Here is a 17,293-nt window from a genome sequence, read left to right as displayed (position 1 = left end):
TTACGACTGAGTCTTAAAACTTGAACCACAGATTTAAAAATATGCTTTTAGACTGAAAATAACTCCGGGACAAATCAGTGCCCCAAATCCCACTGAAGAGCACCTAGTTTTCCTATGAGACCCCTCTGACTCCAGGGAATCATCTTTGGCCGAGTGTGACCCAGAATATCCAGATGTGGCCCCAGATTCCTCTGGCTGCGTCTCCGGAGGCTGGGCTGGGCAGCAGAGCCTTGTGCACGCTGCCATGGACCTCAGGGTAGCAAAGCACCTTAGCGGGCTGAACCCACTACAAATATTGTGTCTGAAAAAGGGGCAGCACAGGGTCCCCGGGTGGGATGCGTGGACCACGCAGGGCTAAGGAACGCTGAAATCTCCCTAAAGCCCGGTGCAGGTGTCTCCTGCAAGAGGCACCCAGTGACCTTGGGAGCATGGATGTGCGCTTGAGGCTCTCAGCTTTAGCTCGGGCTCCTGGGGATGGGCTGGCACTGGATGATGGGCATTGCCCATCTCTTACTGCTTCAGCCGGCTCAGTGCTGGCACCGAGCAAAAGCTTTGCACGAGTTCTAAGTACTCATTTTACATTGCAATCAGTGTGCTTCCTTTAAGGGGTTGAACATCATCTTTCCAGCTATTATATTTGGAAACTCTTTGTTTACAACAGGCTGTAATATCTGTGGTGTTTTGGGAGTTCTTCATCTGATGAATTTATTGTGATTATTTGTTTGGAGAAATGGTCACTCTACTGCTATTTCTGTTTGTGCCTTTGCCTGATTGCAGTCTGCCCTGGGAGAGGTTAAAAACAATCCAGAGCTGTCCAGGTGAGAAAAATTAACTTTTTAACCTTCTGTTTTGCCCAGAGATGTGGCTTAGGCTGAGGTTTAACCACTGGTGCAGAGGGTTGCAGGCACACTGTGTGAAGGGCTCTGTTTACACCGTTTTGTTCTGTTTGGAAGGGTTTGCAACAAGGTCACTTTATTCTCTCCTCTCACTCAGAGTGATGCAGTGACTGGCTAAAAAGAAAAAAGGAATAATAATTGCTATGGCAGGGTTCATATTTCTGTGATGCTCTGTCGGTTGCCCCCTTACCAACTGTCCCCATTTCTTCCAAGATGAACTGATTATCTCCATGACCTCTCAGCATAAATGTCAGTGGAGAATCCAACAATCCAGGTTTGTTTCCATTTTAGGTCCCCCAGGATGAGCTTGACACGCTGTCATGCTTGTGAGCCAAATGTGTTAAAATAGATATCCCATGTAGAACCCTAAGTGCGGATGATTGCTGGGGATATGTTTTGGGGGCAGGCAGGCCATCCTTCTGGGCCTCCCAACTGCAGTTCAGCTTGGCAGGAGGACGGCGGGGAGGTGGCAGTGGCATCCCTGGGAGCTCAGGGAAGCACAAGGAGGACTTTAGAAGACTTAGGCACCTGGTCTGGGCCATCAGTGCTGGTGAGGCAATGTTTTAAGGTGGAAATTGTGATCAGAACAGCCTGGCTCAGTACTCAGCTCATTGTGCTTGGACTTGCTTCACCATTATCTCCCACCGACATCCATGCTGTGTTCAGAGACAAGGCTGGTGGTGCCCGCCTCACCACGGGGCTGGGTTTGGTGGGCTGCCTGGGAGCAGCCGTAGCTTGCGTTCAGCTGAGAGGTGAGGAGCAAGGCCTGGTGCTGCGACCACGCTGCATGGCCTCGGTGGTGACCCTGTGTGGGGCTGGGGGTGCCTGCCCTGGGTGGGACACCGGGGGTCAGGCCCTGTCCCTGGGGACTGCAAGGCTGGGGTCACCCCTAACCCTGAGTGAGTGCATCAGGGTCACCCCACAGGGTTGTGGACTGTGCTGGGGACACCCCATGGAGCTGGGGACTGTGCCGGGGATGGGGTCATCCCACAGCAATGGGGACTGTGCTGGGGATGGGGGTCACCCCATGGATCTGGGGACTGTACTGGGGACAGGGTCACCCCATGGGGCTGGTGACTGCACTGGGATGGGAACCACCCCACAAGGCTGGGGACTGCACTGGAACAGGGGTCGCCCCATGGGGCTGGTGACTGCGTTGGGTACGGGGTCACCCCATGGGCCCCCCAGGTGGTCTTGGAGCCCTGCTGGAAGGCAATCCCCACCAGTCCTCTGCTTCCACCCAATCCTGTCCCCTGGCCCATCCCAGCCCCGCCCGGGGTATTTAAGGGCCCGCCCAAGGCAGGCCCCTCAGTGCTGCCAGCAGCGGCCCTGGCTGAGGGCTGGAGCTCTGACTGGGTGGGTGTCCCTGTGGGGCCCTGCTCCTGGCCTGATGACACACCAGAGGCCGTGGAGCCTCTGTCAGTAGGAAATCCTGTCCCGACACAGAAGGGGCTGTGGGCAGCAGCCCGTGCCCTGGGGAGGTGGCTGCTGGGCCTGGGCTGGGTTGGGCCTGGGCTGGGTTAGGCCGTGGCTGGGGAAGGCCCGTGGTCACAGAGGGACGGGGCAGGCGCCTGTTGCAGCCTCTGCAGTGCTAGTAGTTTTCTGGCACTTCATGCTTAGTGCTGTCTTTCTGGTGGTACTGAGGAGCACTGAACTTGCTGAACCTGTAAGTGATTAATCCTGTAACAAGACGCCATTACAGAGGGCACCTGCTGCGGGCAGCTCTGTGGCAGTGAGTGTGGGCCGGCAGTTGGGCAGCCCCACGGCGGGGGGCTGAGAGGAGGGTCGCTCGGACTCTCCCTGGTGTTATTGGCAGGCTCTGATTGTCCCAGCGTGGCCAGCCGGGTCTTAGGCTGGTGGGGCAGCATTGGCCTGGGGCGCAGGAGCTTTAGTTGTCCTCCTCTGTGACGCCATTGGGAGCAGGTGCCATCTCGCACTTGCTGTTGACTCTCAGATCTTCCCTTTCTGTGCTCGGTGTCAAGTATCTTCTAGGCCTTGTTTACTTGGGAGTTTTGGTGAGTGAATATCAGCAAGGCTGGCTGATGCCATCTTTGCACATGCATAGGAAGGGATTACACATGTCACACAAAGTTTGCCACCTAATAGAGAGTACAGGTGAAGCGGTATCACTCCCACTCTTTCAAGGTTAGGGAGATTAAAATAGTGGTGATCTCACGATGGCAAGAGGAGAAGGAAGTCAAGTGGCTTTGGGCTGTCAATCAAAAAATCTGCGTCAAATAGTAAAGGCTAATACAGTATGTCCTTGGTAATGCAGTCCTCTTATCTCTAACAAGGTGTTTGCTACAGCAGAGCTAGTTACTTCCTTAGTTGAGGGAGGGAAAGGCAGGGAACTGCAGGTGAGCTGTGGAGATCAAAATCAGTGGCATCATCTCCGCTCAAGCGCTCAGGAATGAGCCTGGAGACAGCAAGTGGCATAAATGTTGATGTGCAGACATCTGCGTGATTCCAGACTGTTTAGGAGTACAGGCTTTCCAGCGAAAAATCATGGTGGGTAAATCCCCAACTCTCCAAAATAAGATGGAGTCCATAATTACTGGGTATGTACAGACTTGAGTAGATACCAGTAGAATACAGAGGGAAACATGAGGGAAATCTGTTTTGAAGCAAAATTAACAACTTTTTGTATTTCCATCGTGCGAAATAAGTCTAGAATTATGACAATATGTATGATGCTTTCTATAAAATCCCATTTTAATCAGTGATGACAGTTTGACATTTTTCCAGCTGCTTAGAAGCACTAGACAGTCAAGTATCTCAGTAGGGCATGGGTTGGCATGCTGGGATGTATGTAAGCTTTAACTTTCCTCCCACTCACCGACTTAGGATGGTATTCGAAGAACAGGGGGGGAAAAAGCTTTCTGCAGGTTTCACACTAGCTTATGCCATCTGTCTTTTTAGCCTTGTCTTGTAAAAGTAAAATCTTCACTTTGAAAGTGTATCCAGATGCTGCCAGCTAATATTATCATTCTCAGTAGCAAGTGAGGATTTTATTTATAAAATGTCCCGGCCTTTGCTGAACAATTCATGGTTCTGCACACTTGAGGGACGTATAAATAGCAATTAAAACACAGTTTAGAGTAATGCTTAGGCTCTTAAAGAAAGTGACATCAATTTAAAGGAAGGGATAATGTGCTGGGCTGGACATCAATCAAAAGGAGGAAAAAAATGTTGTCTAAAGCAGCATTTAAATGATGGGATAAAGCGTCTGGGAGAACAGGCTCCACAACATGGGGGCTGGCAGATAAGAGATGTCCAGGTGAGGATACTGTGCTTGATGAGACCACCCATCTCAGATGTGCCTGCTTCAAATCCTCCTAAAGGCAACCTGATTTTGAAAGGGTACTGTGTCATAAATGCGGCCTTATAGCCTTTTTCCTTTGGAGAGAGGTCTCAGTAGGTGAGAGAACAGACATTGTCTGGGGTAGAAGGGAGGTAATTTGTTACTTATTTGGCATCTCCTACTGCATCCTGGTCAGATCTCTTATCCTAACCTGCCAGATCCTGTTGTAATCTACCACAGCTGTGCTCACTATTGCCACTATTTGGTCACCACCTCTTCTTCCTTACTGTATTTATCTTCTCAGTGTTCTACTGAAACATTGGAGGAAAACACTGAAAATCTCTTTTTATTAATGGAAATTTGATGTAAAATGTGTCCGCAGTCCCGCTGTTCCAAGCCTTTCAGTGTACGGCATTTGCATATACCTCCCGAAGTCTCCAAGTCCCAGGTCTTCACCTTTGCTGTGAACTTTTATGTCATGTGCCTGGTTATTTCTGTTGTGCTTTTCCCAGTCCCTCTGCCTTTCTGTTCCTGTCATCTCTTGTTGCTTGTTTTTGTTTTCTCCCTTCTGTTTCTCAGTGGAGTGAAGACCAATCCACTCTCCAGTGCACAGGTTTTTTTGTTTAGATTGCAATTTCTGTGGAGAAAGACACAATGTCTTAGCTCCCAGCCCACTGTGTACACACACAGCATCTTGTTAGCTGTATAAACAATGAGAATAAATTAGATTCAAATTATCAATATTGTAGTAGCGCGAGGGTAGGCACGTAAAATCAATGCTGTGGACGTAACCTGCATGCGTAGTTACTGCAATTATGCATAAAAATCATCATTTTGTGGATCGATAGGGACATTTAACTTGACATGCAGTTGCACAACTACTTAGCGTTTATGCAGTTTTAAGCACAAATGCCCTGTACAATCTGTATGGCACTGGGGATGCTGAAACTGGACTCTCAATCAGAAGCTTCTGGTTTATTTTTAGTTACAGAATTGTGTTGCTGGGTTGTTTGGGGAATTCGTAAGTGTTGTCTGAAGAGTTTTAAAAACTCACTTCACCACATCTGAGCCTCCTATCTTCCAGCTTCGGATAGGCAATTGGTTATATTAATGCTAGCGCTGTACTTTTAAGAAGAGCAGGCATTAAATTGAAAAACCAGCTATAAATAAGTGCAGAATTTGCACCTGCAGATAAAAAGCCTGTTTGAGAAATCAAGACTATGTTTGTTGTCCTTGTTTATTTCTGTACTGAGTGTATTTTTTAAACTAGTTTTATGTAGCAGAATGCATGAAAAACCTGACATTTAGATCAAGGAGTTAGAGATCTAATCAGAATCTTGATGACTTATATACAAATGTTTTCTCAGCCATGTTGCTTTTCTTTAATTTCTACAGGATATCCTTTTCCTTCAAAGTCTCCACAAATTACGAGACAGGCTGCTTTTTTGGGGGCTATTTGTTAGGAGGCTGACAAGATGAATTAGTTAAATAATTGCTGCTAAACTCATACAGTACCTGCTATTTAAGGTGTTTTGTCTGGATAAATTACTCTCTCTCAAGGCACAATCATTCTGTCTCAAAAATGTAGCATTTTTGCTATGTTTCCGTCTCTGTTCAGACTGTTTATCTTGCCTTTTCTATCTTGTGATGTTTTGTGCAGTGCAAGACATTATTTGTTTTTATACTGAAAAAAATCCACCTTTTTATCCCCACTTCAGATTACAGATCTTCATGGTGCAGGAAAAAAAAAAGTTCAATTCCTTTTTTTGAAAATATTGATTCTGGGGATAATTATAAAAGATTTAGTTCTTTTTGACTTTAGATGAACCATTAACCATGTCCCCGGCTCCTAAATCCAGCCACTAATGAAGATCTGCACGAGTGAACTCGGACAGAAACTTTGCTGCGTGTCTGTGTGGGTTTTTCCAGCGCGGTTGCAGCAGTGCTCCTACTCGGAGAATCCCCAGGGCTCTGAAGATGATTAATGATAACAAAGCTTTCCCTATTGTGTTAGCGGATAGGAAGGAAGGAAGAGTACTCTAAAAAGAGAGTGCATAGAATTTCTGAGTATTGAAGTTCAGGAGTAGAGTTTAACCCTTTAAAACGACTAAAAAATTTCTTCCAGTTATGCGAGGAAGATGAAATCTGCTTTCTTCGTCTCCATAGAATCTGCCCACTGGCTGCACTAGCAGATTTCTACACCAAGTACGTGCAGAGGGAAACCAATGCCCTGAGATGTAGCAATGCTTTCAGATGAGTTGGGCTGCTTGCAATATAACAAACAGTTAGGCACACCCACAATCCACTTAGGTTTAGCTTTTTGAAATGTGTTAGAGATTTCTGCTAATGGGTTTTCCCTGTGGGCAGCATTACCAACCTGATTATACAGGTTTTAAGAAACTCTCTTAGGAAGATTCTTTTTCATCATAAGTTTTGACATTGACCTACTAAACTGGGTAATTTAGCATTTTATTTTCTGAGAATGAAAAAGAAAATTGAATATTTCATGACAAGAGAGGGATTATAGTAACGCTGTTCTTTATAGGAAACCTATCATGTCCGGGGGCCAGATCATGCTTCTGAGATCTGTACATCTACATGAAGATCTCAACGCCTGCTTTCAGAACAGCAGCTGGAGTACTTTGGTTGTGATACCCACCCCAATTACTTGCTGTGGAAGCTTCTACCATATGTGCTTGTGAATACAGCTTGGAGATGGAGCTGAGGGGTGAGTAACACGTGCCTTCCTACCAGAAAAGTTTCAATGAAAAGGTGATACATTTGCAAACCACATTGATTTTCATAGGGACCTTCTATCTCAATGAAAGCAGGGAGATCACGGCAAAGATGGCTCTGGTTGGCTGTGACAGTCTAGGGCCTCTGAATGGAGAGCTTTGGCCTCCCAAAATCTTAAAGCTCCTCCAGGATGAGGAGCAGCTTTTGAAGAGAGCTGGAGAGCAAACCTTTGCCTTCTTCCCATGTGACACATTGCAAGAGAATCTTCGTGAAGAAATTTTGGTGGAGATTGCATCACAAAAAGCCCACTCCTAAAGCTAACTGGGAGGATGTGGCAATTTAGCCCCAGTGATTTAATTGCTATGTTCCTTTAATAACAATTGTTCTTTTCCATTAAGGGGTACCCAATGCAACCTGATTATTAGTTGGCTGAAAAACAGGAATGCTTTATTTTACTAAGACATGTTACCTGATACACTGGAGCTGCAATTCCATTAAAAAATATACTGGGAATTTTAAAACTGGTTTTACAGCAGATAAATTTTATAGAAATATTTCCTTTAAAAAAAATTTTGAATATTGTAGTACTTGGCCAGCTCTCCTGCTAATATGCTGTGGTTTAAAATAGTTCATTTGCCCACCCCAACCCCCTAGTCTTACATATCTGGGCACAATTCTTGCTGTTGGTCTGAGCAAAGAAAGTTTTGTTTAATGTCTGCTTTGAATTTTAGAGTGAAATATTAAAAATCGTGCTTGCAAGGAATCCATTTGGTAGTCATCGTTTTACTACATTTACTAATTTGGTACTAATTTGCTACTATTGTTTGGCACGGAGTTACTAACCCTCTAGCTGATCCCAGAGAAAAGTAATGGCTTGTTGGAATTGTGATATTTGATAGTTTCCTTCCTTTCAGTCCCTTCATCTTTCTATATTCTCCTCCTTTCTCTACTTGACTTTACATTCTGGAGTGTCCAGAGTTGGAGGGTGTCCAAGCGCAGCAGCGCACTGGGAGGCTGTGTGGTGATTCAGTGGTCAGCCGGGGAAGAGGGGGAAGCATCTCCAAAGAACATCCAGGAAAATAAAAAAATAACATGGTGTGTACATTCACATATGACCATACTTATCTGACTGCATTATTGATGTGTACATGGTAGAAGTATGAAATCTTGCTCTTCAGTAATTACCTAAAAATAGCCTGGAAAAAAATACTTAGCATTTCTGTGATGCCTGTTATAATGTCTCGGAGCACTTCTCCCATGTGACTTTTTTCTCAAAGTAGGATTCATGCAGGGACAGCTGAGCTGAGGTTTTTTGTTCTACTTTTGGGGTTGATGTTAGTGCCGGTTACTGGAGTTGCCGCTGATGACTGAATCCCACATGTGGTCAGGTCCTTCGGTTTGCAGCATTCTCTGCGTCAAATGCAGGGTTAAGATTTCTTCCTGTGCTCTGACCCCGTTATGGTAGGTAAACAGGCTGAAGCAGCATAAAAGGGCTGGAAGCCCCATTTCTGGCTGGGGGAGAATTCCCTCGGCACGGGCCCTGCAGAAGACGGCAATAAGGCACCGCACAGACTCTCCCCCAGATGTCTGGTACCTTTGGTATGCAAATAGGGGGGACCCTGATAGGCGGCCAGCACGGCTCCTTTCAAGTCCTCCTTTAGTTCCCGCTGTGTGTCTTTCCCCTCTTACTGCAGAGAGAAGAACACTCTAGTTTTGTTATGTTTAAATTACACTATCTTTTATATTAGGACAGATCAAAACCACCCAAACCATTTTCAGCTCACATAGCTATATAGCAACTGTCTCATAATTAAACTATTTAATTAAAATATATGTAGGCCCTCAACAAAAGCAAAATTGTTCTGTAATGTTGCCGCTAGCATGAAGTTTATACAAGACAACATTCAGAGATTTCTCAGTCACTTACTATATAACAGCAGTTCCAATCCCACCTTTAAAAAGAACCCACAAAATTCTTCACATAAATAAATATTCCACTTGCATAATTTATAAATTACTTTGGTTAAAAATGTTAAATTGCCAAGAAGTCTGACTGCAACTGGTCTGGTTCTTCTTTTTTATATACATATTAAAAAAAAAAAAACAACAAGAGAGAATGTTGAAACAGCTGAGGTTGGTTTGGTTGAGGGTTAATGTTTGGGTAAGAAATCTCCAAGGAAAACTGAAGTGCTGAATGAACACCACTCTATGGTAATTAGTGAGTGGTATTTTTCTCTTGGAGTCAGTTTCTGCATCAATGTAATAGCTAGTGATGGGAACTGGGAGGGACACTGGATGGAGAAGATGATAACTTTCTCACTGAGACGTAATGTTGAGATTGTGGCTGTTTCATAAAAGGTATGTAGGCACTTCTAGCAGAAGAAGGAATGCAAGTTTTGTTGCATTGGCCAGAGTTTAAGCAATTAGTTTAAGTTACAGCTACTTATTTTTCTCTTGTTTTTTTTCATGTCTTCAACTCATATATGGTGTTGTGGTGCCATATTGCATGGTTGCTGTCTTCCATGCTTGAGATACTCAAGTTGGTAAAATGTTCCCTGTTTATATTGTTCTGCCTGTAAAGTCTGCAGAGCACTTTAGGGTCTCTGAATAAATATTTGTCATTATATTGAACTTTGAAAAGTACTTTTCTGCACATGAATACTCTACTTTTCTTCAAAGATCTGTGAAATAGTGTATGTCCTAACTATTGGTATATATCCTAATAGGACTTTTCAGCATGTATACCAGGAGATCAAAAGGGTAGACCTGTTTTATTCGGTTCTTTGGCTTCCACTACAAACACCTACATGGTATCAGATCTAATATAACAGTTGTAGAAAACAGTAAAGGAGTTGGAGTTCTCTTCTTACAACAATTACTTGGGTATGTTTAAGGTCTGATAAAGTGTGGATCTCATTGCAGGATCATTTCTTTTGCTTATTTAACTCAGCTTGGAAGAGATCAGTATTTTATGTCATATTATATTTATGATGTAAAAAAAGATGGTGGTCTCAGTCAAGATAATGTGAACATTGGAAGAATCACTGAAGTGCATCATTCTTTATTTTCCAGTGTGGGAAGCTCATGGCCATAGAGCATGAGATTCCTTTCCATCTCTTTGAAAGGTATTAACTGTGATTAAAGGCTCGGAATAAAATATAATTGGGTGTATTTCAGTCTTTAAGGTTGATGTTTTTTCTCCCTTTTGGATAGTTTCACTTTCTTGCTGCTTCAAGAACAACTTGTTTTCTAAATAGTATATAAATGCGATAAATTCTCAAGACAGAAGTGTTTGGGTTTTTTTAAAAAGAAATGCCATATAGCTGTGGCAGTCACCAAATTTCAAAATGTGTAACTGAACACAATGCATTTTTTTCAGAATGGCTTTTGAAATGGTGTAATTGTGTAATAAGTCAATGCATTAACTAGTGAAAGAACTGTGAACCTCTTTATCCCTTCCCAGAACTGTCAATCAACTAAAGGCCCAACATTTTTTGCACAGTTTTGTTTTGGAGAGAAAAAAACGCTTTTTTGCAAAATAGAAATGTTTTAACAAAATTTTATTTAAAATATTGTGATTTTTGCTGAAAATCCAAACATCGAATCATAATCTTTTATGAATTATGTGTTTACAAATAATGAATGTGCAGTGGGAAAATGCGCCAAAATATAAGTATTTTCATTTGAGCTTTACTTTCCCAGAGCTTATCTCATGAGTAGTTTCTAGGCAGGGAAGATGCAGGCCAGCCTAGCGTGGCAGTTTGAAGGCTACTTCTGTGACTTTTCAATGACGATAGAGAGTGGCCTTATAATGAAGGTAGCCAGTGCTCTCAGCACCTTGGGACACACCTGAGCTGGTCCTGGCGACCTCTATGATGCCTCTTGGGAGACAACTCACTTCATCCTAACTAGAAAACTCCTGATATCGTGTGGTGTTGTATTTTAATAGAGCCCATACTTTAGCAAAATACCCATAGTTTGGGTTAAAGATGGCCATGATTTGAAACCAAAATGAGGGAAGAGAAATTACTATTTTAAATGGATTTAGCTAATTTAAGAATATACAGCATGTGTGGGGTTTTGGGGGCATCAGGCTTTGTTTTTTATAGACAAAGTGTGCCCACTGAGAGAACTGGTTCTCTGGAACAGTGTGCAGAAGACCTGTGGATATCAGTGAGGTCAGGTTTTCTCCAGAATGTTCTCTTTACGGCTGTGACAGCTTCTCACCATCCTTAGGGTTACGCCTTCATTGCTGTTCCCTGGGATGCTGTATTTACTCTTGTTTTTTTGGAGGTAGGCTGAGGTTATATTATGGTATACTGGGCATAGGTTTGGCAGGGTGCTCGAGCTGATGCTTCACTTCTAGGTCCATTGAGGTGTTTGATGGGAATCAGTGGCTTTTAGGGAATACGTTGCATGCTTAAAACTAGGCATATGTGAAGCAGTGGGTTAGCTAAGGCTGTAGATCAGGTTTTGTGTATTGTGGCTGTGGACTGTTCTTTCCATCTATTAAAGTGATATCCTGTTTTCCCAAGAATATCATATTTAGGAGAAAGCTAGTCAAGAATTCTTCTAAGTAAAAGACCTTTTTTTACTGTACTTCACATAATAGCAGTTCAGTGAGATAAAAATAGTACAGAAAACAAATTAAACTTACAAATGAGAGGATATTAGAGTTTGGTCATCTTAAAAGTTGGTATTGGCCTTTTTTCTGAGGGATTATTTTGTTTTTGTTTTGTTTTTTCTTTTATTGATTTTTTTTCTCAATGTTGCCAAGGTTTCTCACTGTTTTGTTGTTGCTTTCTCATAAAACTCTCCACAATTCTTAAGGGAAACATTCTCATTAAGGTCGCAGCGGTAAAAGAAATCTTTATGGCAAGGTTAGGAAGTATTTCTAATGATTTGGAGGTATTTTTTGAGGCAATTTGTCTTTACAGTGGTCATTTAAAACTAAAACAAAACTCAGAGTAATAAGACCCATTCTTTTCCACCAAACCATGCAGAGTCCTGGACTTAACAGAGTGATACATGAAACCATTGAAAATACTGTAGAAGAACAGTAAAACCAACTTTCTAAATGGAGAAGAGTTTTAAAGCCTTGCCTAAACACAAGTTTTACTGCTTTTAACTTTGCTGATAATTAATTTGATACAAATGTGCTGATATTTCCCATATACAGGAGTGGAAAAATGCTTACCCGCATGGAGAAGCGACTGCCAAATAGCTTTGGTGTTCACCCTGCTCCCCCATGCAGGTGCTTAGGCTACATTTAGACTAGGAGATTAAACAATGCTTGGGAGCATTCCCAAGTGCTGGCACATGGAAAGCCATGCTGGGAAGCTCTTGTGGGCTTTTGGCCATCACCAGCCACCCTGTGCTGAAGCCCTCTGCCCATGGCTGGGGGCTTGAGCAGGCCGGGGGTTTGCAAGCAGCTGGTCTGTTCTGGTGGTGGTGAAACGTGAACTCTTTGGGGCCATCCAGCCTTGGTGCCCTTAGTATTCCCTAGCACATTTAATTTGTTTTACTGGTAAGGCTACTGGATGTAGCCTCGGCAAGCAATAGGAGTGCATTTGTGTGAAGTGGTTTGCTCTGTTTTGCATAAGAGTAAGCTACCTCACCTCATATGAACATGCAGTAATTAGTGTGGAGGTAATAGTATACGTGAATACTGCAGCTTATTATACAGTCACATTACCATGTAGACCAACCCTATGTTGTACAAAAGTAGGGCGTGTTTACGCTGCTGTTACTATATCAACACTACAGCTTGTACTACACTGGGTTACAAATACCTATGCTATAACAAATATAACTAGATGAGCTGTGCAAAGATGGCCTTAGCTGTCATGAGCTGTGAAGAGGACAGTAGGATATACTAGTGACGACTACAACGTAGATTTACTGTCTAAAAGTCCAGCAGATCTGCAGGGATCCAGTATTGTATTAGTTATTTTTTTAAGTATTCAAAGCATATATATGTACATTATTTAAGGACAATTTTTATTATTTTATTCTGGACAAAATAATTTGTATTCACAGAGCAGCTTTGCCATAGGAGACAACTTCAGGACACCACAGATCTTTTCACACTATATGCTATTGGCATTAAGGTACATGTCAGAACGTTTTAGCTGTCTTTCTCCTGGTTCACACCAACTGAATGACACTAAAAATCCCTTTATGTTACTTCATTGTGTAATAAGCTGGTGAGGTGTCCAAAAAGATGAGATGCCATCACTGTGCACCTGTCCAGCTTCTTTCAAGCCTTCGACAGGCATTTCACATAGTGCTCTGAATGTGCTCTACAAACCACAGCTTGGGGCTGTTGCCCAAAGGCTCAGACCCTACATGTTTAAGACTTAATAGTGAGATTCTTGAAAGATGTATAGAGTTAGAAAACAAAGTGGTGTGTAGATGTGCGTGCATGTGTAGACACGAGGATGTAGGGATGGGGTTTCAGAAATCTGTAGGTCAATCTAAAGCCAATTAGTCATTTTATAAGCAGTTATAAAGGAGGGAGGGAACAACAAAAGTACACAGTCCCCTTCACCTGAGGTTCTCAGGTCACTTTATAAATGTGACTGATCAAACTTCTTCACATACTTGTAAAGTTGGTACGAGAGGTGTGATTCTGTTTAACATATCAGGTGATTCTCCCAGGTCGTTGGGTGTGACAGTGTTGAAGCCAGAGCTACGGCACAGTAACTGTAAAGTCATTGTGCTTCCTGCCACGTACTACACTGAAGAAGCAGCAGCATGCTTCTCCGATGCAAACCTGCTTGTGGCTGAACAGGATTTTCAGAAGCTTTTTAAGAAAGAATGAAAAAAAAATCAAAATAATCAAAATATGAAGTTGCTGTAAGGTTGTTGTGACATAGATTTATCTTAAGCAAGTTGCATAGATATTGACTGTGACTGCAGTTTTTTTTAAGCTGCATGTTAAAAATTGACAAGAAAATATTGTTCAGAATCTCTGAACATATTTTCAATATTTACAGTATTTACTATTGATGTAACATTGTGAATAATCTTGGTATGTGTTGGGGTTTGCAAGTCATCAGTGTCGATTCTGTGTGTGTTGGAGCAGAAGTCATATACACATAAATGTGGTAACAAAGTATTCTCTATACATGTTGTTATTGTATAAATGAGATTTAGTATTTTGCTAATTTAAGCCAAGGTCAACAGTAACAGGGTGGTAAAAGTGAATTTGACTTGAAGACAGTATGACATCACTGCAAGATTATTAAAAAAAGAAAAAAAGTACTTTCATCCTAAAAAAATGCTGTTTAAGTCTTGGCTTATTTATTTCTACTGAAACAAGCATTTTCCCGAGAATGTGGTGATCTGGGCGGATGACTATTTGCGACTGTCATTTTGAATTTTCTCTTCGAAGAAGCAGGGCTATTCGTGTTTTAAGTTCCCATTTTCTCCGTACTCCTGTAGGGCAAGGTGCAAGGTTTAAACAATATACATGGATTCATTATCCTAATACGATGGCAGATCTATAAAATAATTTTTAAAAACGAAATATGATTTGTCTTTGATGATATTACCACATAAGGACCAACACGATTTTGGGCCAAAAAGGGAGAGGAAGAAAGTGAAGATCTACAATACCTTTGACTTGAATTCCTATAAGATTTATTTGAAATTCTATAATCCTGTTTGCAAATGAAACTTAATTACTTGACTTTAGCTATTTTGCGTCTTACCTCAAATGTAGTCAGAAGTGTTTCTATTTAACTGTCATTGTGGGAATCCATATTTATCCTTCAGTATTGATGCCATATACATATTTTTTTAGTAATTGCTGCAGAGCCTGCTTGGGATCTGAAAACTGGCTGGCAAGCTTTCAGTTTCTTGCATTTTGACTGGGAATAAAGACTTTATCATCTGAATTTAGCTGCCAGTTCTGTTGATAACACATGAAGTGGCCTGTCATAGGCTTTATTCCTGCACATCTCAGTGGTTCTGCAGTACCAGCTCTCCTTGCCTCTGCAGGGGTGACTGCACCAGCGCAGTGTTGGTACCAGGGTGATTTTTCCCTAAGAGATAGGCATAGCTGTACAGTTGGAGCTGGTTGAGACTTGAAGTTTCTAATCCAAAGTCTGCTTGCAACAACAATGGAGCTCCCATTTAGTTTGATTGAGTTTAGATCGAATGTTGATAATACAACTCATCGTCTTGGTCACTGGCCTTCTGGTGATGGTGATGCTTCATCTTCTTCACCCTGCCCTTCCAGAATGGGGCTGGGTGAGCAGAGTGGTGTGGAGGAACAATGGCACTTGTATTTAGTGGGACATACGAAACCGCAGCAGGAGTTGAATCCTTGCAAGTTCACCAACTGCAGGTGCAATACCAGATCAGCATTTTACCAGGTTGGACGGAACCCTGGCTAAAAAGCAGATAATCGCTGTGAGCATGTCAAGAAATTGGGGCCGCTTTCAATGACCTTCTGGTTAGTTTCTGCCATTGTCTGACATGTCGCCCAACAGTGAATACAGTGACTGATGGTTCTGTGAAGTATCCTGGTAGTACAGCTCTTCCTCTGCAGCATGATGTTATTGTGCTGCTGATTGTCTGAATCTACACTTGCTATTTAGGATGGTAAACAAACAGTTGTTTGGATGGTAATTGCCAAGTTCCCCTCCCTCAGAATGGATTCTGTCTTCTCTTTGGGTCTGGAGACCTCTAACACAGATGCTTTTCCCTCGACAGTTACAATATTGCTCGGAATTTGGATTTAGAGCTACATCTGGAGGGAGAGGCTTTCTTGGTAAGGATTTATTCAGTCTGTCCATGGTCACACTGGGAAGCTGCCTCTAGAGCAGTTACATGTCAAAAAGCATGCCCAAAAGTGACTCTTGGTGTGCTCTTTGGTTAAAATACCGAATGACTATCTGAGCAGGATATGCATTTGCTTTTACCTCAGAAGAGCCAGGGAACAGCTTTTCAGGCGGAACATGCTGTGTGCTAGCCAAATGTGGCACAGCTGGGCCTGAGAACTATTGTTTGGTGACAAGCTGGAGGCTGGCTTAAAAACAAGGGTGATCTTCCACTAAACTTCTTTAAGGAGAGTGGCTTGATCATGCACCATGGGAAGCAGAATAAAAACAGCTCTTCAGTGTCAACAGGGCACTCAGTTGTGGATGGGATAAGTTAAAGCCTTGTCTGAGACTATTAAATAAGAGACTAATTATAGTTGTGCGTTTGGTAGCTCACTGATTTCATTCTTTGGCTGTAATCTGTGAGGAGCATCACAGTCATTAAAACGCATTGGTACCCTGCTAATAGTTAGTGAAGAATTGCACTCCAATAAAAATACAGTGTTGAAACAATAGAACAATAATTTATCCAGTGTAGTGTCTCACAGGGATTAGAGTTGAATATGTTTGTTTCTCATTTTGAGCACATTCACTGAAATTTGCAAATGCAGATTAGCAAATGGTTACAACAAACTAAGAACATCTATGTCATATGCACTTAATCATGGATTGCTATGTGAGCGGAGCTTGTGCATGGGAACACATCAAAGCCGATATCTATCTATGTTGTAATGTATTCCTCCACATGACCATAACCAATACGTGGTACTTATTATTCCATTAGTACACAAACCACAAAACCTTTCCAATATCCATCTGTGAAGATGCAAATAGCCGCATACTTTGTTTTATTAAGGATCAGCCATTAGGGGGTCACTGGTTAAAAGTCTGAAGATCATTAGGGGGATTTTAAAAAAATAAACAAACAGCTGTTGTCATATATCTTGAAGAGTTTCTGTTGTACCGATGCAATTTTTATCTGTGGTGATGATGTTGTCATGGGAACATATGCACAAGGGAATTAAGTGATGTCAGGAAAAGTGTAAATGATGCAAACACACCTCATTTGAAATGTTAATTACCACCCTTCCCACTACTCCAAAGAACAGTTCAATTTGATTTTATTTCAGATGTAGGGAAAAATATGACACTTTTGTCTAACAATAAGTAGCTTACATTGTTGTACCAAAGTGAGTATGAGTCAGTGAGTTAATCTGCATTGGCAGCATTTGCACTGGGGACCATCTGCAGCCCTGCTTGTCTGAGCATCAGTAATATTCCTCTGTGAATATCTCATCTTGATGGTCAGGGGAAGCAGGCAGCCTCTTTAAAGAGTTCCATAAATGCTTATAATTGCTGCATTAAACTTCAGTTTATTATTTTCTCCAGGTGCAGGTATGCGGATGATATGAAACCCCACTGCATTTACATACAAATTGAAGATTTTTATTAATCAGCCCGGTAACAGGAATCAAACAGCAACACTCCATCAGGTCCTTAAATACATTTGGTGACATTTTTACCATGCATTA

At 42.3% G+C, this 17,293-nt stretch overlaps 1 long non-coding RNA gene across 2 annotated transcripts in view; it reads left to right on the top strand.

Moving 5' to 3' along the window:
* LOC128909257 (uncharacterized) overlaps window positions 1-17,293 on the top strand; it is a 74,805-nt gene that overhangs the window by 9,085 nt on the left and 48,427 nt on the right. For both annotated transcript variants that reach the window (XR_008466311.1, XR_008466310.1), the window contains exon 3: window positions 6,743-6,925. This is a non-coding gene — a long non-coding RNA (uncharacterized LOC128909257). The remainder of the gene's footprint in view (window positions 1-6,742; window positions 6,926-17,293) is intronic.

This window comes from Rissa tridactyla, chromosome 4, assembly GCF_028500815.1.
Source record: "Rissa tridactyla isolate bRisTri1 chromosome 4, bRisTri1.patW.cur.20221130, whole genome shotgun sequence".
In the NCBI taxonomy this organism is placed as follows: Eukaryota; Metazoa; Chordata; class Aves; order Charadriiformes; family Laridae; genus Rissa; species Rissa tridactyla.
This window is presented reverse-complemented; position numbering and strand designations above follow the sequence as displayed.